We start from the raw sequence: 26369 nt of genomic DNA on the forward strand, positions 1-26369 counted from the left end.
GTAAATATTTGAGGAATATATAGATCTACTGAGTTTCTTTACTGTTGTCAGGGACTATAGTGGTGATCCAAACATGAGTCGGACACAAACCCTTTTCTAAAGGAGCTTACAACTTAGAAGGGAAGATAGTCACATTTATCACATGATCTGATGAGTGCCATGATTAAGCGTCATGCTATAAGAATCAGATGAAGGACCATCTAACTCAGACTGGAGGAATCAAAGAAGCTTTCCCAGAGAAAATAATACTTAGACTAAGACTTAAAGAATAAGGAGGACTTGACCTGGGGAATAGAGGATGTCAATGTTCTACCCACACCTCCTTAACGTTCACCAGCAGGGTGTTCCATGACCCCACTACTCCTGACTTGTCGGAGAGCAGGCTCAGCCAATGCAGGCGGCAGGCCGGAAGTGCTGGGGAGTTAAGTCCTGCCAGGAGCAGCCCACAGTCAGTGACTACTTGCTTCCTTGCCCTTTGGGTAGGTGGGCAACCCTGATGCATTCTACACTGTTAGAGATCCCCAGGAAGGTTGAGCCTTGGTTACTCACAATTTGCACTCGCTGTTGAATTCCCTCTCTTCTCTGTCTCACATCCTCACTCCTCTACTTGCTGCCTGGGGTCACCTCCCAAATAAAGTTCTTTCACTCAAATGCTTGTTTTAGGTTCTGATCCTGGGAGAATCCAACTTAGAATATTTGGCAAAGAAAATAAGAGCAAGGGTATTCTAGACAAAGACAGCAGCTTTTATGAAAGCTCAGACTTGGAAAAGGGCCTGACATATCTAGAGAATAATGAGAAATTAATTATGGATTAATTGTGAGGTAAGTGGCAGGGAGTAGCAGAAGATGAGGCTGGAAAAATATTGGACGGGCTCATTTGCCTCTTGGCATGGATTTTTCTAAGAATAGTGGTAGCAGATTTTCGCTAGTCGACCTATAGTTCTCCCTATGTGAACAGGAAAAAATACATATATATACACATTTATATACATATATATATATACCAAATTATATGTATATATACATACACACATATATATTTAACATATAAGTTTATAAGTGCTGAAATCTACACTTTTGAAATACAGCAGAAGTACTTGGCTTATGCTGCGAATGACACCCATAATCTTGTTTTCCTTCAGACTCATCAAATTGTACTAATTAGACACAGAGCAGTAGTAACACAGGTGAATCTCAGTTTTGTACGTGAAGACAAAATGAGGACAAAAACTGGTCAATATGAAATCATTTGTAACTTGATCTTGAGTTTTCAAATGAAGATCTGAACAGTCTGTCAGGAATAACACAGCTTGTGTCTGGGCCTTCCCCTGCTGCCCAGCAGATCTGATGGGAAGAAAGTATCTGCGGCTTCCAGAGTGTTTTTGGTCCTCACGTCCCTGACCTCGTGCATTTTTCGAAGGGGAATCTTCAGAGAAACCCATGCTGCATTTAACTTTGGACTCTCTCTTGTGGGCTTGTGTCTAACCAGACACAGCCGATCTGAATACTTCCTGCATGCTAAGCAGACCATTGTCAGCTGCTTCCTCTAGGCTAGATTGTTATAAATGCTGTTTATGATCCTGCTATGACAACTGTGAAGGACATGGCAAAGAATTTATCACAGGATTATTCATCCACCAGCAGAATACCTAATAAGATTCTAAATGACCCAAGATGATAATAAGATCTAGCTTGTAGCAATAAGGTATTAATAAACTGCTTTTTTCAATAAGGGAGAGTCCTGGCATCATTACCCTGACATATTTGTTTTGCTTATATTTTGCGAACAAAGTAAGGCTGCTGGATTGAATAGTAAATTTATAAGAAACCCCTGATGTATGAAAAATACAACCCACGTGAAGTAGAACCCATAGGTTAAAGTCAAGAGCATGGTATTTGCCTATGACATCCGAGAGCCAGACTCCCAGGCCATCCATTCTAATTGTTCCGTGCCATTTGCCTTTGTATTTAAAAATTATATAAGAATAATATATCGCCCGCTGTTGACCACAAGGCCATAATTCAAATGAAGAAATTTAGTAAAATCATAAACCAGGAAAGTGCAGTGTGGATGAATAATGGATGAAACGGGTACACTGAATTCAAATGAAATCTGGGATTCTGCTGCATGTTCCTGTTTTGAAAATAAAACTATTTAGTATTAAGTTAGTATGAAAAAATGGATCCTGTTTGTTGAACTGAACTCAGCTGTTCCTAGGGAAGAAAGTGGCAGAGATTCAAGAACCTGTCATTAGTGAATTTTTTGAATATTAGAAGCTGAACAAGTTGAAATGTAACTCCGCGCTGCCCTGGTTTTACTTTTCTGCCTTAGGGCTTCTCTCTCTGACAACACTGTGCAAGGCCCCAAAATGCAAAAAATAACTTGTACTTCACTTCCAGGAAAGTAGCCTTGTGCCTTGGAAGGTGTTCTCTAGTGGATTAAATTCATCAGATCAAACATCAGCATTGAAATCAGCAATGGTTGTTTTTTTTTTTAATGAGCCATAATGTGTATACAATAAAATGCACAATTCTGAAGTGTGTACAATTTGAAGACTTTTGACAATTGAATTTCTGTGTAATTACCACTCAGAACAAGTTACGGAACATTTTCATGTCCCCTAGAAAGTTCTCTTGTGCTCTGTTTCACTCAGCATCCTCTGATTCTTAAACCCAGGCAACCATTGTTCTGGCTTCTGTCCCTTGGATTAGATTTGCTTGTTGTTGAACTTCATATAAATAGAAACATAAAGTACACCTTTTTGTGTCTCCCTTTTTTTTACTCAACATATGTTTTTGAGATTAACTTAGGTTGTTATGTATATCAGTTGCTCATTCCTTTTTATTGCTGTATGGATATATATACCACACTGTGTTTTTCCATTCTCTTGTTGAGAGACACGTCGTAGTTCCCAGTTTTGGGCCATTATAAATAAAACTGCTATGAATATTTATGTACACGTCTTTTTTGTTAACTGAAGATGGATCATGACCTAGATGTGAAAGCTAAAACTATGAAGCTTCTAGAAGAACATAAATAAAATCTTCACAACCCTAGGGATAGGCAAAAATTTCCTAGATAAGATACCAACCACATGAATTATAAAATAAACAACCAATAAATTGGATTTTGTCAAAATTTAAAACTTCTGCTCTTTGTGTACAGATCTTTTTGAGGACCTACATTTTCACTTATCTTAAGTAAATACCTAGGAGTGAGCATACTAAGTCACAGGGTAGATGTAGGTTTTATTATGTAAGAAGCTACCAAATGGTTCTCCCCATTGTTCCGTTTTATAGTCCCCCCAAACAGTGTGGAATGGAGTTCCAGATGCTCCATGCCCTTGGCAACATTCAGTGTTGTACATTTCATTTTAGCCGTTCTGGTGGGTCTGAAATGGCAGCCAATTGTGGTTTTCACGATCAGCAGTCTTTTTAAACTTAAAAATGACCAAATAGGCAGGTTGACAACTGGGTGGATTTGTGTTTAGCTTGGAATCACAATTTGCCACGTTCGTTTTTGTGTGACGTGCACACATTAAACGTTTAAAGCAGGATACTTGACCATTGCCTTTTAGACTGCCAGGTCATCTTCAAATTGCCTTTGATTACATTCCTTCCATGTTTGTTTCCAACTCTAGCTGCTCTGCCCACTGCTTAGTATTAATTCATGAAAATATTTAATATTTTTAGTTAAGCATTCCACCTGACTAGTCTAAAACACAACTAAAATGACCTAGAGCCTAGTGGAAATTACTCAAGTCACGAAGAGTACTGTTTCATGTGTAGGGCAAGATATGCAGGGATTCTAACGCTGCTTTTCTGTTAAAGCACAACCGATTTTGCAAAGCCTGCACTGAGGCATTGGGCTTAGATGAAGCTTAATGGAAACCACATGCTAGACGTTCTCAACAAATTCGAGTGTGGATCCTTACTAAAGTAAGAAATGATAAAATTGCTGCCCGCTACCTAGAGGTTATGGCATTTACTATAAGAGAATCTCTTGGTAAATAGGGGCTTTAACTCCTTTTTTTTTTTTTTGCGGTACGCGGGCCTCTCACTGTTGGGGCCTCTCCCGTTGCGAAACACAGGCTCCGGACGCGCAGGCTCAGCGGCCATGGCTCACGGGCCCAGCCGCTCCGCGGCATGTGGGATCTTCCCGGACCAGGGCACGAACCCACGTCCCCTGCATCGGCAGTCGGACTCTCAACCACTGCGCCCCCAGGGAAGCCCTAACTCCTTTTTAAAATGAATTTACACACTTCACGTGGGGCATGCATACATATGGGATAGGGCCTATTGAGTTATAACCGAAATGTCAGCCTCCATTTTAGTTTAGGGCTGTATGAAAATGGCATTCTATTCCATGATGAACACCCTTAGTGTTCTTTAGGATAGAACTTCGAAGAGCTGCTTTTGCACGATATACTACAAAGGCCAGGCAGTCTCCAAGTGTATGATAGTTATACTGCCACCTTCTGAGAAAAGTGGCCAAAAGCTGTTCCCTGAATATGAATTGCCCTCTCTCTGTGGTGTGACCCTGCAGCCCTGGGTACAGCTGATGGCCCGGAAATTGCTGGCTGTCACAAAGGCACTTAGCTATAGGCTGAGCGTGATGAAAATGATGATGATAATGTTGACAATAACAACAGACATTAATCGAACACTTATCACTATCAACTCTATGGTCTGTAGCTTAGTTTTTTTGTTAGGAAAATGACCCATAAGATAGAAAACGCTTTGGGTTGCCACGCTCTGCCACTAGGGGGTAGCATAATTGCTATTGTCTTGTGCCCTTTAAATGCGAATTCTGTTTACAGTTCTTTAATCTTTCCAGGTTTAATTTTTTTCCCCATTTAGAAGGAATATAAGTGATCCTCTGGTTAATACAGTAATTTTATAATTTGATCTGAACCTGGTGTCTCATAAATACTGAAAAAGAAGTACAGTGAGATAATACATTTTTTTCTCTTTTCAATCCATTGTTTTAAATCTTCACTAATTATTCTACTATTAATTCGTTTTGCTGGTTAAAAAAGTGTCTACTATCATTAATAACTTATTAGTATGCACTTTTTTGTGCTTTGCACTTGCTTATAGCACTTAGCCTTCCATCCATTATATGAGAAGGGGTTATGTACGGTTACTTTGAGGGGCAGGGAAGTGCCTTTCATATGCTGTGGAACATGGCAGAAGAGACTCACCCTACTTCAAGGATTTTAGGGTTTAGTTGTAACATGAAATGTACGCACATCAACTAGACTTATCAGACTTAAAACAGGAGTGTTTAAGAAATCTCCCAGCATGATGGAGAATTGATCAATTTCTTGTGATTTGGTTAATTTCTTTCTTTATGTAGTTTGAGACCATGTTTGGTTTATTCAATCTCATGATTGTTATATTTTCTTGAAGAATTAATTGGTCCTTTTATTTCTCATAAACTAATGACAATTTTAACTCCGAGTAAGTTTTTTCCCCTCTTGAATGCTCTCTGATCTTAGTATTTTTAAACTTTCTTTGGGTTAGTATTTGTATACTAACTTTCAACTTTGTATCATTGTGTTTCATGCATGTCTCTTTCAAACAGCATATAACTGAATTATTAAAAATTAAAGAATATCTCTCTTTAATTGGCCAACTTAATCCATTTAAATTTCATTATTTAAATCATGATTTCTTTGGGCTTTTCCCCATAATCTTGTTTATTATTTCAGTATACCTGCCTTCTCTTGGCTTCGTCTTTTCCCTTTACTGGCTTCTCTTGGTTAGTCTGAATTTTCTTTATCCCTTTTCCCCTTTCCACTGGTTTGAAATTTATATATTCTATTTCTTATCTTTTAGTTATCATTAAAATTTTTTTATATCTTTATTGGAGTATAATTGCTTTACAATGTTGTGTTAGTTTCTGCTGTATAACTCCTTTTTTTTTTTTTTTTTGGTCTTTTTTTATTTTATTTTATTTTTTTTAACATCTTTAAACTTTTAACTTGTATTCTTCAAGCCAAAATTTATCCCAAATTATACAGGGACCTTTGTACCCAAAGCTCCCTCTCATCATCCATGATATTTTTTTCCCCTCAGGATTTTAATTCTTCCTTGTTTAAAAACGAGTCTTCTTTACCCTTGGTTTTTCAGTGCGTGTGACTTAGATTTACCTTACATGTTTATCAATTTCTTCCCTCACTATTGCTCCTTGCAATGTTATTCCTTCATTACGGGTTCAGTTTTCTTCCTACTGCAATACATCCTTTAGAGGTTCTTTCAACATGGGTGGTGAATAGCAAAGTCTCACAGTCTTCATTGGATTGAAAAATGTCTTTATTTTGTCATGCTACTTGAATGATCATTTTGCTGACTTTTTCTCCTCAGTGCTTTGAAGATACTATTCCTTTGTCTTCTGGTCTCTCTTTTTAAAATATTTTGTTGAAATACAATATACATATAGGAAAGCACATATAGCATTATTATACAGCCCAAGGAGCCCACGTAATCAAAACCTAGAAATCAAAATCAAGAAACAGAACCTGGCCGACACCCCAGGAGCCCACCCTTCATGCCCCCTGCCAGCCACTACCCACCGTCACCCACCAACAGTTAAACCTTATCCAGACTTCTACCAGCATAGATTAGTTTTGGTTTGGTTTCTATTTTTGCTAATGAGAAGTCTGCCATCAATCTAATCTTTATTTATTTATAGTTAATCTTTTTTCCTCATTTCTTTTAAGATTTTATTTTTGATCTATAGTTTCATTATAAGATGTATATACACATATATGTGTGTGTGTGTGTGTGTGTGTGTGTGTGTGTGTGTATATGGCTGTGTATTTATTTCTCTTTGACCTACTTTTCTCTTGGCATGTTTCCTAAATCTAAACACTTATTTTTCATAAATTCTGGAAAAAATCGCATTATCTCAGTGAATATTGCTTCTCTTTCATGCCTTTTTTCTTCATCTTTCTGAAACTCCTAAGAGATATAGGTTGAATCTTATTTTGTCCTATATAACTTTGAACTTCTCTTTTATATTTTCTATCTCTTAATTTTTTGATATTGCATTCTGGTTAATTTTCTGATTTATTCTTTCATTCACTGATGAAATTTTTTTCATTGATTCTCTTTTATTGTATCTGACTAATGTTAAACCCATTTGTTATGAGTTGAATTGTGTCCTCCAAAAAAGATACATTGAAGTCCTAACCACCAATACTTTAGAATATGACCTTATTTGGAAATAGGGTCTTTATGGAGGTAATCAAGTTCAAATGAAGTCGTTAGAGTTGACCCTCATCCAGTCTGACTGGTGTCCATAAAAAGAGGGGTGGATTTGGACACAGAGACATGCCCAGAGGGAGGACTGTGTGAAGAGACATGAGGAAAGCACTGTGTGAGATTGGAGTTATGCTGTCACAAGCTAAGGGACATTTGGGACTACCAAAAGCTGGAAGAGGCAAGGGAGGATCCATCTTTCCTTTACAGGTTTCAGTAGGAACGTGGCCTGCCAACAGCTTGATTTCAGACTTGTAGCCCCTAGAACTGTGAGACTATACGTTTCTATTGTTCCAGGCCACCCAGTTTGTGCTACTTTGTTATGGAAGCCCTAGAAAACTGATATACCATTTATTTAGTTTTAAATTTCAATAATTCTGTTTTTCGTTTTTTTCCAGAAGTATAACATGACTTAGTCAAAGCTATTTCTTTTTGTTGTATGGCGTCTTGTTCTTACATCATGGCTTCCAATCTTTCTTTTATGTCTTTGTTTTGAATATGTTTATTTTTATTGCCTGCTTCAGATTGTTCTATTATCTTAAATTCTTAGAGTATTAATCTCCCCTTTTGCTCTGCCTGTCTGCTTACTCTCTCTTTTGAAGGATTATTTCCTCTTGTGATTTGTAATTTTTTTCTTTGAGTTGGCACACTTACTTTTAGCAAAGGGTTTTCCCCATTTGGGGGAGGCCCTGTGCTCTTGGGTTGTGAAAATACTTCTGCAGAGTAGTTTTGCATTTTCTTATGATAGGCATCTCAGTGGTTTTATTGGTCTGCAGCCAGTTGTTATTTTAATTGCTACACTGAAGTTTCCTGCTGGGTGGATAACATGAGTTCAGACTCTGTACCCTGCATGCCCAAATATGCCTTATAGGATCCTGACTTCATATGGGCTTGTCATTCCTAGTTCCCCATCTTGCACAAGCTTTATTCTACCTTTCCTGTTACTAAGTGGGCAACTGAACCCCAGCCTCTTGCCATTTGGGCCAATATGTAGACCCAATATCCAGCTGGGCCCCCGGAGCATCGGTTTACAAATGCCAAGATGGCGACTCTGCCTATGCGTTCTTCATTTCTATTACCTGGGGATTTCTTCTCTCTCTTTCTCATTCTTTCTTTCATGTTTGGTTCTCTTTCAGAAAAGTGCTACATTTCCCCCAGCATTTCTATGCATGTTTAGAGGAAGGAGACCGGGGACTGTGTTAGTGCACTCTGCTGTTTCACTGGAACAAGAAGGTGGGACCAATGTCTGACACTGAATGACAGGGAAGAATTAGTAGTACATGCTGATAGGGGTTTTAAAGAAGGAGAAATTGACTCAAGAGTGGGAACAGCCGAGCACTGAAAAATGCTAGGTGGAGTTCAGATAAGGGAGGGTTTAAATACTTAAAAAAATTATTTTACACGTCAGATTCAGAGCTACATGAGACGACAGAGATGTCCATCTAACGTCCAGCATGATCATACTCACACAGTGTTGTTATTTTCTACAGATTGACACCGTTCCTCTTCTTCCTGCTCTTCCCTTTGCCTTTTCCTTTGTAGAAACAAAAAACTGCTCTGTGAACCGCAGGAAGCCAGGTTTCTTCAGGAAACCCCACATGGCTTCAAAACCTCACCATGCTGATTTAGTCCTCAAGGCAGAGGACGGTTGGGAAGAAAGGAATTAGATGTGTTTCCAGGGCGTTTCAACCTGTAGTTAATGGAGGAAGGAGACTCAAGTCAGAATTTTTGCTTTTAATTTTTAATTTCATCAACTGTGACTTCGTTGTCTGAAAAAGAGAGTGAAAAGCAAATCTCCTGCTCCGCTCTGGAAATGCTTTCAACACCCACTCAAGTGGGGATAGCTATCTAATCTAGCTACTAGAAGGGGTTGCAAAAATTAAATGAGAAAACAGAAGTGAACATGCCTTAAAATAAAAATGGGTTGCATAAGAGAGACACAGTGACCTAGTGGTTCAGCGCATGGACTCCAGAGCCACACTGAGTTTGAAGCCCTAACTCTGCCACCAACTGGCTGTTTGGGAATGTTGCTTAAATTATCTGTGCCTCAGTTTCCTCGTCTCTAAAATGGGGATAATAACAGATGTACGTCTTAGGGTTGTTGTAGGGGTTAAATGAGATGTTATAGTACCTGTGCTTAATAGAGTAAGTTCTCAATGAGTGTTACTTTTTTATTTCATCCCTTGATATCATAATCTATACAAGACCTAGTGTTAGGTCCAGGGACCCCAAGCAGTTCTAGAAATAAGATCAGAGTGCTGGGGAAGTCTCCAGAATTGTACCCCCAAATATTCTGTGTGTGTGTGTGTGTGTGTGTGTGTGTGTGTGTGTGTCTTTGTGTTTGTGCATGCGTTTGTAAGGGGGTGGGACATTTTTCTTTGGAGCCAGTTCATATTTTTTCATCAGATTCTTAAAAACATATGAAACCCAAAGAGGGTTCAGAAATACTTCTGTTTGAATCTAAGGACCGTAGAGGTAAAATAGTCTTTGCATTCCCCAAAGGCTTTATGGCTCTGGTTTAGCTCAGTAAACATAGGTTGGGAGCGGGGCACTGGTCTATGGCAGTCATTCAGCCTTGCCAGAGGAACATTCTCACCCGGGTAACTCTGTACCTAGGAAGGACCCAGACGGGAACCCAGGAGATCACTCAGATGATTTCTGCTGAAGGCGATCAATGTCATGACTTCTGTTATGGGCAATGGCAGTGCAAGGTGAGTCAAACTTATTACTAACATGGTCTGTGGAAGGACTGAAGATTCACTTAATCTTTCCTTGAGAGTAATGTAGGACTTCATCCCTTCTCGTGAAGTGCTATGAGAGCCGTCTGGTCATTTCCAGTGAAAACCAAAGGTCGTGAGATTGGGAGACCTTGGTGAAGTATCCTAAGATTCATAATGGGGAATGCGCCAAACGTGATAAATTGTAAGACTCATGACACTCTTTTCCCCTATCCTTTGAACCCTTTCTTGCTTTGATTCAGCCCAGGCATTTAAACACTTGACAGGGCTTCTAAAGGTGTAAATGTCTAACTTTAGTTCTTTTTAATGATGTGTGTCATCTAAGTAGCGATGCCATCAATAGGGGATGTGTTTCTGTTATTTTTTTCTCTTCTGCTCTCAGATGCCTTTTAACATATGTAAAAATATTTATATAGTGTTTCAAATCTGCAGCATTCAGCACAGACATGCTCTTTCTGAGCTCTCCCTTTTGGTAATATATTTAACTCAAAAGAAGTCATAGGCATATTGGGGGCAGGTAGTAGGTACAACTCTGACAAGAAGCTAATGAGCTCTCCTGTGATTATCACAGAGGATGGTGACTCATTAAATCTCACTTCCTGGGCAAGTCCACATAGGGAGAAGAAATGATCTCAAGTAAAAGCCTGAGAACCTAATGCAGTCAGATTCATGGGCATCTGTGTAAGCAGCCACGTGATAATCAGTGCAAAGAGTGAAATGTTGTAATGAGGTACTCTGACATATTTCATTGGTTACTTTATTAAATTTTTTAACGAATTTGTTGTTTTCTGTTAGGAATTAGCCCCATAGCAGGGAGGGTGCTGAAAGCAAGTGGGGTTGTCTTTTGGTTGGAGTCAATCCAGGCTCTTGTTCCCTACCTGGTACCTCTTTATGTGTATTAACATTATCATCGATATTCAAGGCTATGCTGAAAAGAGGGTCAGGATGATTAGAATCCATAAAGGCTTCCCCTTTTGGTTCCCAAGCATATGAGTATCTGCTTAGAATTAATCCTCCTCCAGCTTCCTTAGAGTGAACCATTTTTTTTCCTAGGGGTTTTGCACTGCTAAAAAGAAATTTTTCCAAAAAAGGGCAAGCCATAAGTAAGATGAAAAAGAGACTGCAGTTTGTTTTTGACACCTTAACTTCCTTTTAAATATCCATCTTCACCTTCCCGGCGTTTCCTTTGTATCAATATCTTGCTTCTCATCATTAGGTCCTGGTAGCTTTCTAATCTCGAGTTAGTTAAATAGCTTAAGATACTGTTCTTCTCAGGGACTCATAGATGCAAATAAATGAATTTCTAGTGGTAGAATTTTAGATGTCATAATAGGTTGTGTGGGGTCATGATATTTAGTATGTCTGGAATCACACCCATTCATCAGGCCAGCTTTATTCCTTCATCATCCCGTGTACATGGGCACTGGACTGTTTGTGAGAGGAATTGTTGGTTGACTGGTGAGGGGAGACGGAGCAGGGCTGTGTGGTACCTGTTGCCATATGACCAGTTACTACCTCATCTCATAACCTCGTTTGAGAACGTTGTCCTGAAACAGGAAAAATCCCTCTCGGCTTCATATTCTGTAACCTTTGCATTTCTAGATTCTATCTACGTCGTCAACTTCTAGACTTGCCACTAAGTCTCGTGGTTTCTGCCACCACAACCATGAAGAGAAGGATTACCCACAGATACGATTTATTTTTAAAGGGCCACGGGCAGGATTCCTAATGGAGAAGTCATTCCAGACAGGCTTTTCATAGCAGAAATGGGTTTGCCAGTGTGAAACATCAGGATGATTGAGATTAATTCAGGTCCCAACTCACGTTCACGTTAAACATCCAGTATTTGAGACTATTCATCTTTTAGGGTCGCAGATATCTAAGATAACGTATTGGGGTAGACCCTGACAAAAAAAGAGGGTTGGGGTATGAGATCGCAGTTCAGGTTAGGAAAGGTGAGGGTGTGAAAGCATCATATTTTCTGCATTCAAAAATGCACATGAAGAAAAAATTTTGTCTTATAGTTCATAAAATCATCTTATAGTTCATAAATATGCTTAATATAGTATTTTGTTCTTTTCTCCCCAAATATCTGTGACTAAATCTTATAAGCAACATTTTCCTAGAATTTAGGAAATACTCTTCACTCTCTCTAGGCTGGAAGGTCTTATTCACAACTTGTTTGCATTTTGGCTTATGAAATCACCATAACCAACTCTCTTCTACTGCTGATGAGAGGAAGGCCAGGCAACTCTCTAAAAACAAATAAAAGGCATTCAAGTTGCAGGAAACACAGCTTAAATATGATCAATGGCTGAACTGACTGAGAACTGAGGCAAGCTGTCAGGGCCAAGTTAGGGGTATTGTGGGAAAACGTAACCCAAAGGTCCCATGGCAGACCTGACGTGAAGGCCGTATCCCATGTTGGAGCCCAGGACATAAAAGAGAATGGGCAAGTTCAGAGCAGCGCAGGTTTCAGAGTCTGGGAGCACAGACCTACAGAAAGATATGCTGGTATGTGTGCTAAGAAAAAAGTTTTGGAAGGATACATCCCTAAATGTTCATAGTGTTGGGGAATGGGGTGCTAGGAGAAGGAGACTTAAACGTTCTTACTTTTACGTCATACTCTTCCTGTTGCTAAAATATTAGATAATGAGCATGTAATTTTTTTTTTAATTTAAGGAGCTATAAATATTACTAAAGAGAAAAAATGAATGCCAGAGGTGAAAACCATTTGCAGCTTCTCAGCTGCAGGCCCGGTGAATCTTGAATAATTTATTTAGACGACGGCTGGCACCTGCTCTCCTTCACTGTGCTCAGCACACAACCCTCTGTCTCTCGGGCCTGCCCCTGCCAATATGGGGCCCCAGACGGTCTCCCATCCAGACAGCGGAACCAAGACCCCTTCTCGAGTGATTTCCCGGGCAGTTAGAAGGAGATAGCCTAGTTATAGGCCGTCGAGGTTACTGGCTCAAGAGCTCCCCAGGAGGGGCTGCTGGCCGGGGTTCCCCTTCTCTGAGCCTGGAAGGGTGTATGGCTTGTTGCACGCTGGTGGCAGAGGGAAGGATCCGATGCCCTGTTTTATGAAAGTAGACATTCAATTAGCTTCCCACGCCCTAGGTCCTTCGATCCGTATCCACTTAGAAAGGAGCTTTGTTTTCCCCCGAATGCCAGGATCTGGAAAAGCTGGGCATCACCGTTGCTCCTGTTTTCGGGTACCACGTCAAGGCAAAGTAAAGCAGAAAAGAAAAATCTTTCCTTTGCTTTCTCTCTAATGTACATGGAACAAGAAAAGGAAGGTATGGGGTGGCCCATCTGTGACTGTGAGTGGAAAGCATCTCCTATAACCCTTCATTCGTAATTTGAGTAAAAGCGGGGAGGGGAGGCCATGAAAATGACCAACACCGTTTCTTTCTTTTCTGAGATGTTAGCCCACAGGCTGTCCCTTCAATTTATTTGAATTCTTGGTTTTCCAGAGTCACCTTCATCCGTGTTACGTTTTCATTCTTCTGTTGTCGGCTTCTGGCCTGTTCCTAAGCATCATTTTTACTTGAGACACTTCTGCAACTTTGAAAACTAAGTCCTGGAAACCAGTGTGGCTGTCTGGGTGTGTGTACGGTTTTTAAAGTGGGTGCTGTTTCTGAGTTGAAACAGAATCTGCAAAGAATTCATTAACCTTAACTAGGGCGAGTAATCTTGCCTGGACCTCCGTGGTAAAAGTTCTTAAACTTACATTATCCTTGTAAAAAGAATAGCCGGGAATGGCTTGCTGGTGGCCTGGTCCACCTCCCTGCCTTACTGGGGAATTGTAGCCAAATGGGCCTGGGGTGGATGGTGAACCCGAATGAAACATTCCAAGTCTCAGGCAGCGACGAGCAGAACCGCAGAGTTGCTGTGCTGGCCGCTGCTTCTCACCTTCGTGCCTGTCTCTTCCCTTCAGACTTCAGTGGTTTTTTCCAGTGTCCCCCTTTGAAAAAGATTGATGTCGCTGGCAATGGCGAGGGGATTAACATGAATAACAAATTATTCTTACACGTTTGAAGTTATAGGCCTATTATAGTTGCCCTTTAGGGAAACACTGGGCTTTACTGAGCTATTGTGATTCTCAACAAATTTCAGTAATTATTAGTGCTAGGAGTTGCGTTGCTTGGTTTCAGCTCAGCTTGTACAAAGTATCTGTGCCTTTTGGGAGGCTCCTCTGACTACCTGATTCACAGTGAAGGAGGCTGCCTGGGGTAGGACAGTATTTCCATACCGGAAAATTTGCAACTAAGTTTTAAACTGTCCAAATAGTTTTCATCTCGGACCTCAGGGGTGACAGAGACAAAGGGTAGTAGGTAAAGGGAATCTGGGGAAACTGCATTTGTTCAGGATGGGTTGGAGGAGAGGGTGTGGGCCCCAGGTAGGAATGGCTTGTCCTGACAACCCAGAGTGGTGGTTGGAAAATAGAAAAGAATTAGAAAGAGCAGATTCGAATCTCTGATCTAGGCCAAATATGTTGTGTGACTGTGGCAACTACCTAACCTCTTAAAGCCACTGTTTGCTCATCTGTAAAATGGGTCTGATAAAATACTAGTTTCAGGCAATTTACAGAAATAAATACAATAATAACAAGTTTTGGGCTTCCCTGGTGGCGCAGTGGTTGAGAGTCCGCCTGCCGCTGCAGGGGACACGGGTTCGTGCCCCGGTCCGGGAAGATCCCACATGCCGCGGAGCGGCTGGGCCCGTGAGCCATGGCCGCTGAGCCTGCGCGTCCGGAGCCTGTGCTCTGCAACGGGAGAGGCCACAACAGTGAGAGGCCCGCGTACCGGAAAACAAACAAACAACAACAACAAAAAAAAACAAGTTTTAACTGTGTACATGCTCTTTACAACTATTGTTTCTAGTGCTGCTAGTACTAGCTTGCCTGTCTCTTGTATCTGAAGTTCTGGTGATAGTCTTGAAAAAGAGGGCCCTCCCATGAGCTGTGTAAAGCATTTGCATGGAAGAATAGGGGTCATATCAATATAATAAATTGCATTAAACATCTGTGCATCCATATTCAAATCTCAGCATTGCCAATGACTAGCCGTGCCATCCCCAGAAAGTTACTCGCCATTTCTTTGTCGCCATTTCTCTACCTGTAAACCAACAGTACTTACTTCACAAGGTTGTCATGAGAATTAGGTAAGGCAAAGCACTGTAATGCACTTAGATGAGTGCTCTGAAGTTGATATAACAGGTCCCCAAACCTCCTGGGCCGCTCTATACCTTCCATGATGATAGGATGAGAACACATGTGACTCATCACTTCTTAGGAGGTGCTGCTGTCCTGCTCCCCAGGGGCAGTTCCATCTCCCCCTCAGGGGTACCATATTGGCACTTTCGGAATGGTTGTGTTGGGCCATTTCTGGGTAGATGTTTGTGTGGCATTGATCCCTATGAGCAGTGTCTCTACCCCAGACTGCCCTTTTCCCTTCAGGACAGTGACTATCTGCTGCTTGAGTTACAACAACATTCCAGATTTTGCTATTAACAAGAAATTCTAAATCCCCAAATCCCAGGCAGCCATGTCTCCATCTGTGGGAAAAGAGCAAGATTTGCTTCCGCACGTCACCAAGTGAAACCATCCTATCTGGGTGAAATTTCTGATGCAAGGGAAGTAGATGCATGAAAACATGGTGGACTTAAGATCAGCTGTTAAGATGATTCAGGCAGGGGACTGAATGAAATAACACATGTAAAAATCCTTTCTTTAGGCACTTGAAATAATTCCTTTCAATATAAAGATGATGACCGCCACACAACATCCTGACTGAAGGTGACATGGGAGGCAGCAAGTGATCTAAGACAGTTACCATAATTCAACACCAAGAAATAAAGGTGCATCTTGTTTTATACAAACCTTGGTGTGAACGGCTGGATTTCCAAAGAGAATACCTCTGTTAAAAAAAACAAAAACAAAAACAGAAACAAAAAAGTGGGGCATATTGGGATTGAGTTTATTTGCACAAAAATCAATTTGAATCAGGCAGTATTCAATCTAGCAGATAGAAAGGAGCTCCAAGGAGCTATACGAAATCAAAGACTCTTAGAGCCAGAGGGAATCGGAACAAGGAAGTTATACTAGACAAAAAACTGCATTGGTTATTGAAAAGTCACTTTGCTTTAGGGAATGGCAGGGATCTATCAGTCAGATTACCTAACTAGTGCTGATCAGGCGATTCCTGATTGACTGGTTTAAGATTCCATTTCTGGGAGAGCTGAAACCGTGATTAAGTCTTGGTTTGGTGACGTAGGGCTTGGCGTAAATGACTCCATTTTAGGCCTGTTATCTGGTTTTGAATAATTCCCCCCTTTTGATCAGATTCTCAGTGTAACTGAGAGATGTGAATGAAATTTAAGGCATTAGCACTACTCCCAGACACTGCTCTGAGGTTCTCACCGTTTCTTCTGATCCTCTGTGCGGTATTCACAGGTCACCATGTTGGTTTCTCGTTCTTTAAATCATTCTCTTCGTTCCTTTTCTTACATGCTAATCTTAGGGAGTCTAGTCATTTGCTTGGTGGTTAGAAGTTGAGAATAAGCATTTAAAGCTTTTGAGAGAATACAGCACGCCAGGGAGACTACTATGATTATTATAAGCAGGATAATTCCCAACATCTGGAGTGTACTTTGGAGCCATGGTCCCCATGACCCAAATCAATCAGAATCAAATAAGTCAAAGAAAGGCCTCCATTAAAGGAGTCACTTTAAGCCAACTGGCTTGTTCAGTGATCTTATGTAGCTGAGTCTCAACTTCCCTAGAAGTGTCAATCCAGGTACAACAAGTGGTGTGGGCCACAGCACAAACACCTCCTTGCTCAGCTTAAAGATAATCTAAGGCTATTCTATTATCAGGAACAACTTTGGCCAGAGAATATATGGATCATTTTTGGGTGGGTATAGCTTTAGCAGCAGGTTCTACAATATCTTCCAGAGTTAAGGAGAGATTCCTGATCATAGCTTCATTTGCACTTACTCTTAGCCAGGGCAGTAGGGATCTGCCACAGGAAACTAATTTTGAATCATGAATACCTCCTGGTAATTTCCATTTGAGTCTGTGGCCCAGGACTGGAAAGGTGACAGCCATGGAGGTCAGTAAAATTGAAGGTTCTGTACAATGCACAGGTGGTTTTATTCTAGTCACCCTTGCCTGTGCACCTTTTTTGTACAGAGCCTGGGTGCAAGTTTCCGTGAGTTTCTGGTTGTCAATCAGAGGCAGGGAAATGGACTCCCCTGGTTAAGGAGTCTGACACAATAGAGAAGGAGCTGAGTTTGTTCCAGAGAAACCGAGGCATTGGAAATCAGGGAGAAATTTGTGATGGGCCGAAGTACAGTATCACTAGCATTGTGGCAAATCCAGCAGTTATTTGGAGGTTGGATTACTCCCCCTTGCAATGGCCTGAGGTATGTAAACAATGCCATTATCTTTCCAAGCCAGAGCAAGACAAAAGAAGAATCATAAAGACCTTCATGCTGTAAGAATTAGGAAGAGTACGGCCAGAAAAGGAGGGAGGAATGGAAAACAATGTTCTTGATCTACTGTCTTGGGAGGAAGCAGTTTACCTTGATGTTGGCTGTTTCTTCCTCAATTTTGAGTTCTCCAGTGTTCACATAGGACCAGATGTCATGTGGGGCCTTCTTCAGTTTTGAAATACACACCCAAGTTTTAACAGCTTGAAATTCAGCAGTGATGTCAATGGTTAAGAGTACTTGATAGGGTCCTTTCTGTGAATCTCACTTTTGCAAAAGCATCAGAATAAAACAGTAACTGTCTGTAAACTACAAAAGACTTAAAAATGCCCATGGTTAAAGATCTGATGAGAGTTCATTATAATGGAACTGATAAGGAAATTTGGTTATTTCTGTGACATACAGCATTTAAAAGTAATAACTGGAATTATGACTGATAACATACCAGGACGTACTAGATTTTGAGGAATTTCCTACAATTTCTAGAACACTTATTAATAACATGCATCCGTACAAATATAACTTAAGAAGGCTTATCATCACTTATTTGACAATGCTTCCCATGTAATTGAATATACTGAATATGCCTAATTGGTTTAACAGCTCTCTTTTACAAGGTGAGAGACAAATCCTTTGAGATTTCCAGGGATTCTTTAGGAAATCTCAAAGTTACTTTGAGGTCAAAAAGACTCCTTTTAGAATTTGGTTTTGGGAATTTGTCAAAAGGTCAAAAGGTTTGAACATTTGACTAGATAGGATCATGGATTATTATGAAATAATACCTAATTATCTATTTAACCAAAGTGACAATAGAAAATTTTAAAGGCAGATACTGAAAGTTATACAGTTCTGAACAAAACTTAGCTCTTTTAAAGCTAAGAAGACTGGGTTTTCTTGAGTAATTAAAGACCAGATAAAGAGAATGTGAAGCATAATAAATTATTTTGGTAAGACAAAATCTTTGCTTTCTAGGTAGATTGTCCAAAAGGTAAACAAACAAACGAACCAACAAAAACCAACTTCTATAATCTCTTATCAAGAGCAGACCAATAGTCCAATAAAACTTTGTTGTGTTAACAGAGAGAAAACAAAATTATAACTTTGTACCAGGGACTTCCCTGGTGGCTCAGTGGTTAAGAATCTGCCTGCCAGTGCAGGGGACACGGGTTTGATCCCTGGTCTGGGAAGATCCCACATGCCACAGAGCAACTAAGCCCGGGTGCCACAACTACTGAGCCTGCATTCTAGAGCCTGTGCTCTGCAACAAGAGAAGCAACCTCAATGAGAAGCATGCTCGCCGCAACTAGAGAAAGCCCGCACAGTGCAACAGAGACCCAACACAGCCAAAAAAAAAAAAAAAAACCAGTGTACATTTGATATTAAAATTCATTATTTAAAAACAAATACATCCATTCCAATCTTAGCTTGACCACACATAAAATTCCTTTCCCAAAATTCCTTTTCCACAAACCTTTCACAACTCTTTTGTATCCATTCAGATTTCACCTTATTTTTTTTCTCCTTTCTCATTCTGGAACAAACAATCCTATTACTTTCCTTACCTACTTTTCATATACAGTTGTTTCCTTTCACCCTTATTATTTCTAATAAGTTTTTTTTTTTTTTTTTTTTTTTTTTGCGGTATGCGGGCCTCTCACTGTTGTGGCCTCTCCCGTTGCGGAGCACAGGCTCCGGACACGCATGCTCAGCGGCCATGGCTCACGGGCCCAGCCGCTCCGCGGCATGTGGGATCTTCCCAGACCAGGGCACGAACCCGTGTCCCCTGCATCGGCAGGCGGACTCTCAACCACTGCGCCACCAGGGAAGCCCTTCTAATAAGGTTTAATTACATACATTGATTAGAATTCTTAACCCTTAGAATTCTTTATTCCTAGTGAAAAGTACGAAGCAATTGTGGACTGTCTGTTAAGCTAGCATTCTGTGGATTGGCAAATTTATAAATACATTTCATAATTTCTAGGAGCATATTCTTCCTAGTAGTAAATTTTCCATTGTGGACCAAAGCATGTTTACTGATAGACCCAAATATCATTGGTTCCTCTGTAAAAGGAAACCAAAAGTGGATAAACCTGTGTTCAGTAATTGATATTTCAGTATTTTATCTTATTTGAAAATGATCTAGGTATTGAGTGAATATCCATCATTTAACTTATCTCAGTATAACTTTAAAGTTTCAAGTTCTCAAAAAGGTTTTAGAAACTATTTTTAAAAAGACATACTGTGAAACATAATTATTGTTGAAAAGTCCATTTATAAATTTTTGTCTTACATCTATTTAATTCACTTGTTCTTAATAATTAAATTTAGATTAGTCATGAAAATTTCACAAGATTTTAAACAGCTAACCATCATCTTAAGTTGTTTTTCTTATTGACAGATTCTGTAACAGAGATAACATCAGCTGTTTTGACCTTTAGTAAGCTTAGGTAGATTAAAAGTATTGGATTTAGGGCTTCCCTGGTGGCACAGTGGTTGGGAGTCCGCCTGCCGATGCAGGGGACACGGGTTCATGCCCCGGTCCGGGAGGATCCCACATGCCACGGAGCGGCTGGGCCCGTGAGCCACGGCCGCTGGGCCTGCACGTCCGGAGCCTGTGCTCCGCAGCGGGAGAGGCCACAGCAGTGAGAGGCCCGCATACCGCAAAAAAAAAAAAAAAGTATTGGATTTAATGCTGGTAACTCTATGCCATGCCTATTTTAATTAAACCAACAAACGTAACCTAGCTTTTATTTACTAGTGATTATCCTAGATCATGTGAACTTGAAAAACATTTGCGTTAGTTTCTATATTTCTGAAAGTGTATTTGATTTATATAAAAACTTATTTATCTTTAAGGCAATTAAACAGAGCTCTTTACAAGTTAACTTTGGCAATGCCACTGGAGGTGAAAAAAAATCACACGTTTATAACATACATACATAGAAATACATAAACACACAAGCAGGGGTAAACAGAGATCTTACAGCTTTTGTTCTAAAATTTTAGCCACAAAACAGGTATGATAATGCAAACTCACTAGGTTATAAAAGAACAGTTGCATTCAAATTGTGTTTCTGGCAGGTGATATAAGTTAAGGTCATCTGCTTGGATGGCTTAAACTTTTTACTAATATTTGTAGAAGAGATTTTAAGGTTTTTCATAGGCCAGGTTTTCAGGATAGCCTTTTTTTTCTCCTTCTGATAAGAATTACCTTGGTTCATGGAGAAGACCAGGGAGAACACTTGTACCTTAAAATACACAGAGGAAGAATGCAAGTTCCACCAAGAAGGACTTTTGTTCCCTAAGCCCAGGTCTTTTACAATATCCGCAAGCCTTTTGAGATGATAGGGGAGGATATGGGATTGGTAAAAAGGATAGGTGGGCTTTGAATTGTTTCTAGAGCCGCATTTCTGTTCTTGTAAAGACTTGATTTGTAAGACAGTATAGTTGTGTTTAATTCCTCAAAAAAATTGGTTTGCAACTTGAATGATATCAAGGTGCCGACCCACTCATCCAACTACATCACCTTTGGTTTACTTCTTTATATCAGAGAGAACATCTTCCTTTGGAATGTTTTTAGTAAATCCTCCCACAAAAACCTTCAGAATGTTTTTATTTCCCTCTGGGTACATAGTTTCATTTTAGGTTAGGGGAGAAAGTCTAAAAAAAAGTTCCCTTCAGGCTCTGAATATCAGCTTCCAATTTGGCCAACTTCTGACCATAGAGCTACTTAAAAAAATCCTTTTGAATATCTTTTTCAGGTTTGAGCCAGGACAAATAGTAAGTACCCCTGGCGGTACTTAACAACTTCATGAACATGAGAGGTATCCTCAAATAGGGTGCAAAAAATACTACCTTCTCAAGATGGAGAGCCATTCCCAAAGATAACAGAAGGAAGGAAGGGAGGGAGGGAGGAAGGGAGATTTAGATAATTCCTCTGAGAGCTGGCAACAGTTGGTAGGACCCTAGCTGAAAATAGAATGCAGGGCTTCCCTGGTGGTGCAGTGGTTGAGAGTCCGCCTGCCGATGCAGGGGACACGGGTTCGTGCCCCGGTCCGGGAAGATCCTGCATGCCGCGGAGCGGCTGGGCCCGTGAGCCATGGCCGCTCAGCCTGCATGTCCGGAGCCTGTGCTCTGCAACGGGGGAGGCCACAACAGTGAGAGGCCCGCGTACCACAAAAAAAAAACAACAAAAAAAGAACCCCAAACAAACAAAAAAAATAGAATGCAACTCACCTTTGTGTCTGGCCATATTTTTAGGGCGCCCAGGGTGATGGTTGCCAACCTAAGTTCTCAGGACACAAAATGAGACAAACAAGGGCAAAAGCTGTCCCTAGGAGAGAACAGGGCAGCAACCAGTGGGTACCCAAAAGCACAGTCATGAGTCATAATTCAAAGATCTAATTCTTATATTTTTTGCCTGCCAATCTGAATTTGGAAAGAAAGGGACAACGTAAAACTTTACCATCCTCTCTCCATCAGGCACTACAGTTAGAGATCTGGGAGAACTGACTGACTTTGGTTCGAATTCTCACCCTTTGCCGGCTTCTGCCGGTTTTCCCAGGATCCCATCGACAGGTCTGGAGAGAGTGGGTGTCCCAGCGGGTTTCATCCTGGTCACCAGATACTGTAGGGGAGGAAAGATAATTTTTCCTGTACTCTTCATGGTGAGTGCTTAGCTGAGACCCTCTAGGGCACCTCCTAAATGGATAAGCTTATCTAGGTTAAAAGTTCTCTACTGTGGCCACTGTAATTCAAGATTATCTTTGGTAAGGTTAACCTACCTGTTCAGCCTTAAAACAAAATTGTATTCACCCGAGGCCTCACACTGGACCTAGTCCAGCTTATAGTCAGACCTAGTCTGACCCTGGACCCCATCTGGTTTCTAAGTCAGCCCAGTCTGACCCCAGATCCTGTCTTGTTTAAGTCAGACTCAGTCTGAGACCAGCAGATTTCTGGATCCAGTCTGGAAAAAGAGATGCTTGCATAAAATCTGAAAGCTCATAATGCAGAAACTTCGGAACTAGGTTCTAAAAGGGACTTACCCACACCTCCAGAGACAGCGAGAAAGGAGCGAGCTCGAGCAGCTCACAGGTGCCTACTACGCCTGTTTGTTTGCTGCTTCTGGGGGCCTTAGAGGTCTCCTCAGTTTCCTCTTTGACACCAGAGCTATCAGAGCTCTTGAATTTAATTTGTTAAAAATCGGGCTTGCCTTTTCTGTGTTTTGTTTTGTATTTCATTTTTCTAACCATTTGTATTGCTTTTTTACAAAAGTATTGACCCATGACTGATTGGAAGGGGGAGAAAATGGACTCTTCATCCCAGATAATTCAATAATTTGGGGTGTGTCCACAGAAAGCTTAAATGTGTGGGCTCTGGAGTTATAGGTCCTGGATAGGTGACCTGGTTGTCTGGATGACTGTGTGAGCGTATTATCTGCATGACTTTGGGGAGCTTATCCTCTTCTGCCTTGATTTCTTTATCTGTATAATGGAGGTGGTAGTGATTGTACCTACATCATTGGATTGCGAGGAATAAAGAAGTTAGTAGTTTCAAGGCTCTTAAAAAAGTGCCTTGTGCAGGGTAAGGGGTCAGAGTGTTCTAGGTATTGTCACTTGCCCTTCCAGACCTTATTGCTCACCTGTGTCGTTGTGTAAGCCAGGGCTGATGACTTACGCATTGTGACTTTTGAAGGCCCTAGGTATTTTTGCCTTTATGGGCTTCTTGTTCCATTAAAAATAATTAAGCATTATATTTTATGACCTTGTTGATAAAAAGCTGAGTAGAATCCAGGCTAGATTCATTATTATATATTCATTATCATTGTATTCATTTTTTGCTTTTGCTTCTAACATATTTTTGACCGGAGTCATATTAAGGCCACAGGCGTTAGTTTCTGCAAAAAATCCCCCGGCCAATAATGTGTTAAAATAAATGAGAACAAAACCATGTCTGAAGTCCCCTAAAAGCAGGTTGGGTCCTGGGCACTGTACTTACTGTGGAGGGTTCAGACAAGCTGGAGCTATAGGCCGAGCTGTCCTCGGTGCAAGCTCTTCCTTCCCTTGCTGGAATGCTCTTCTTTCGAGCATCTTCTCTTGAGCATCATTTCTTCTCCTCTTGAGCAGCTCCTCTTCTTCATTTGAGATTCCACCCAAGCTTCCTTCTCGGTCCATCCTACGTGTACTGCAGTTTTACAATGGCGCATTTACCCATCTGTCGCCCAGGCTAGACTCTAAGTTCTTCAAGCTCAAGGAACACCTCTGTCTCCCCAGGACTAAGCACGCTGTAGTCACACCAGTTCATCACTTAATGTGGTTGGATACAATGTGTCCTTGTGGAGGGAACAGCATGGATTTGGGCCTCAGAGAGTCTTCAAAGGAGGTTTATTTAGAAACCGGGGGACTTCCCTGGTGGTCCAGTGGTTAAGACTCCGTGCTCCCAAGGCAGGGGACCCGGCTTCAATCCCTGGTCAGGGAACTAGATCCCGCGTGTCACAACTAAGAGCCTGAACGTTGCAACTAAAAGATTCCACAAGCCGCAACTAAAGATCCCACGTGCTGCAACTGAAGATCCCACATGCTGCAACGAAGGTCCCTCTTGCCGCAGCTAAGACCCGGTGCAGCCAAGGAAAGAAAGAAAAGAATGAAAACAGTAGAAGGTTAAAGACAATCTTTTTATTCTCATTTTGGGCTAGTGCCTGAACACTGAAAGAAAGAAGACAGAAAGAACATAGAAGAACACAGAAGACAGAAAGGATTTGAGCATCAAGTAGCCAGAGCTAATACAGTTGTCTGAGCAGAGGATACTCCCCGTTGATTAACATTAATGGGAGCTCCATCCATACATCACTTGGAGAAGAGACCCCTAAAAGCGATCTGCTGCCTCATTAGAAGCCAATCAGATGCTTTCAGTGTTGAGTAATGGGTTTGACTGAGCTGACTCCAGAAACAGAACAGCTCCGAGGTTCTCTGCTAATTTCAGATGTGGTGGCGAGGCTGGTACAGAGTGGAGCCCTGGCACACGGATGTGGTGGCTGAGCCACAGGATAAAAATCTCTACGGGGAGATGGTCCAATTCGCTGAGGTCGCCTGCTACAGCATATTCCTCACAAGGCAGGCACATGCTTTATTTCTCAGCATTGCCCAGTCTCACCATCCACTGACTCTTGCAGGGGTGCTCCGCTTCAGGTGCCGACTGAGCACCCAAGAATCTTGTCAAACACGCAGACCCTGGGACACCCCCAGAGCTTGTGAGTCAGCGATTCTAGGAGGGAGCCTAAAACTCACAGGTTTAACAAGCAGCTCGGGTAAATGACGTTGCGGATAAATTAAGAACATGGACACTGCTGACTAGGTTATCTTTGAACAAGGGAGAATCCTTCCTTCTATGTTCTGGCTCCAGTGGTCTGTATCCATAGCTCTTGGTGCTCATGTCTTGGATGCCTGGAAACTAGCATAGTCCTTAAGCATGAGAGGAAACAAGGAATACTCCCTCTCAGCCCCCAAACATCTCCCCTGCAGATCCCGAAGCCCCCGTTTTTCTTGCTCTTCTGGTTTTAGGGACTGGCATGTGGGCATCTGCAAGATAGGGTCATCTCGCTTTTTTTCCCCCTCTCAGAACTAAGTCTTGTGCTGTGAAACCAGCTCTCTGGAACTCTGCACTGGCGTTTCATTTACTATTAAGGGCTCTAATGAGGAGGGACAGGCAATTATTATTATTTATTCCACTAATTAGCCAGATAATCATTCATTTTGAAACGATTCAGGGTTGGAAATCTGTTCATTTTGTGCCCTTTGTGTAATGTGGATTCATTTGGTTTTTTTCTTTTTCTTTTCCTTTACAAAAACGGCTGCTTTGTTTAAATGAGGGGCAAAGGTAGGGAGTGAGAAGAGGGGAATTAAAAAAGAGAGAGATAATTTCTGAGCTGTGAAGATAATGCAACAAGGAGCCAGAGTCCATAAAAACGTCACTTTTCAGTCTCTGAAGGCATAATGCTTGATGATAACCATAAAACACGTTAGTGCAAAATGAATTGCTGTTCGTTCAAATCCTTAAACGTACTACTGTGGATGTCACTGGAGATATGCAACTCTTTTCTCCGATGCCGAGGTATATTTTATCATAATTTGTGGGGTGGGTGACAGCCTTGTACACATGATTGCCTTTTCCTGCTCAGTTAGCTTGTCAAGGTCAGAGTCCTTTGGCCTTTTACGAATGTAGGACTATTAAGAAATGAGCAGGATAACTGAACAGCATGGAGAGGAAACTTTATTTTTCTTTACTAATCAGTACCTTATGTTTTCATGGTGTTTGCTTATAGTGAGCTACCATTCCACTCTCCAGGTTATTTTGGAGGTGGGAGGGGATGCTGTTGTTGTTTCGATGCTCTGCATCTTATTTTTGTTGTGAGATGCAAAGAACTTCTGGGAGGCTGGGATTCATCTTCAAAAATAAACTGTTCACGGGCTTCCCTGGTGGCGCAGTGGTTGAGAGTCCGCCTGCTGATGCAGGGGACACGGGTTCGTGCCCCGGTCCGGGAAGATCCCACATGCCGCGGAGCGGCTGGGCCCGTGAGCCATGGCCGCTGAGCCTGCGCGTCCGGAGCCTGTGCTCCGCAACGGGAGAGGCCACAACAGTGAGAGGCCTGCGTACCACCAAAAAATAAATAAATAAATAAAATTAAAAAAACTGTTCAGGAACACTTGTAATTTCAGGTAGCATTTTTTTTAGATGGATATTTTAATTAATTTATTTATTTTTGGCCTCACGGCATGCGGGATCTTAGTTCCCTGACCAGGGATCGAACCTGTGTCCCCTGCAGTGGAGGCACAGAGTCTTAACCACTGGACTGCCAGGGAAGTCCCTCAGGCA

The sequence above is a fragment of the Orcinus orca genome, chromosome 2 (assembly GCF_937001465.1).
Source record: "Orcinus orca chromosome 2, mOrcOrc1.1, whole genome shotgun sequence".
Classification (NCBI taxonomy): Eukaryota; Metazoa; Chordata; class Mammalia; order Artiodactyla; family Delphinidae; genus Orcinus; species Orcinus orca.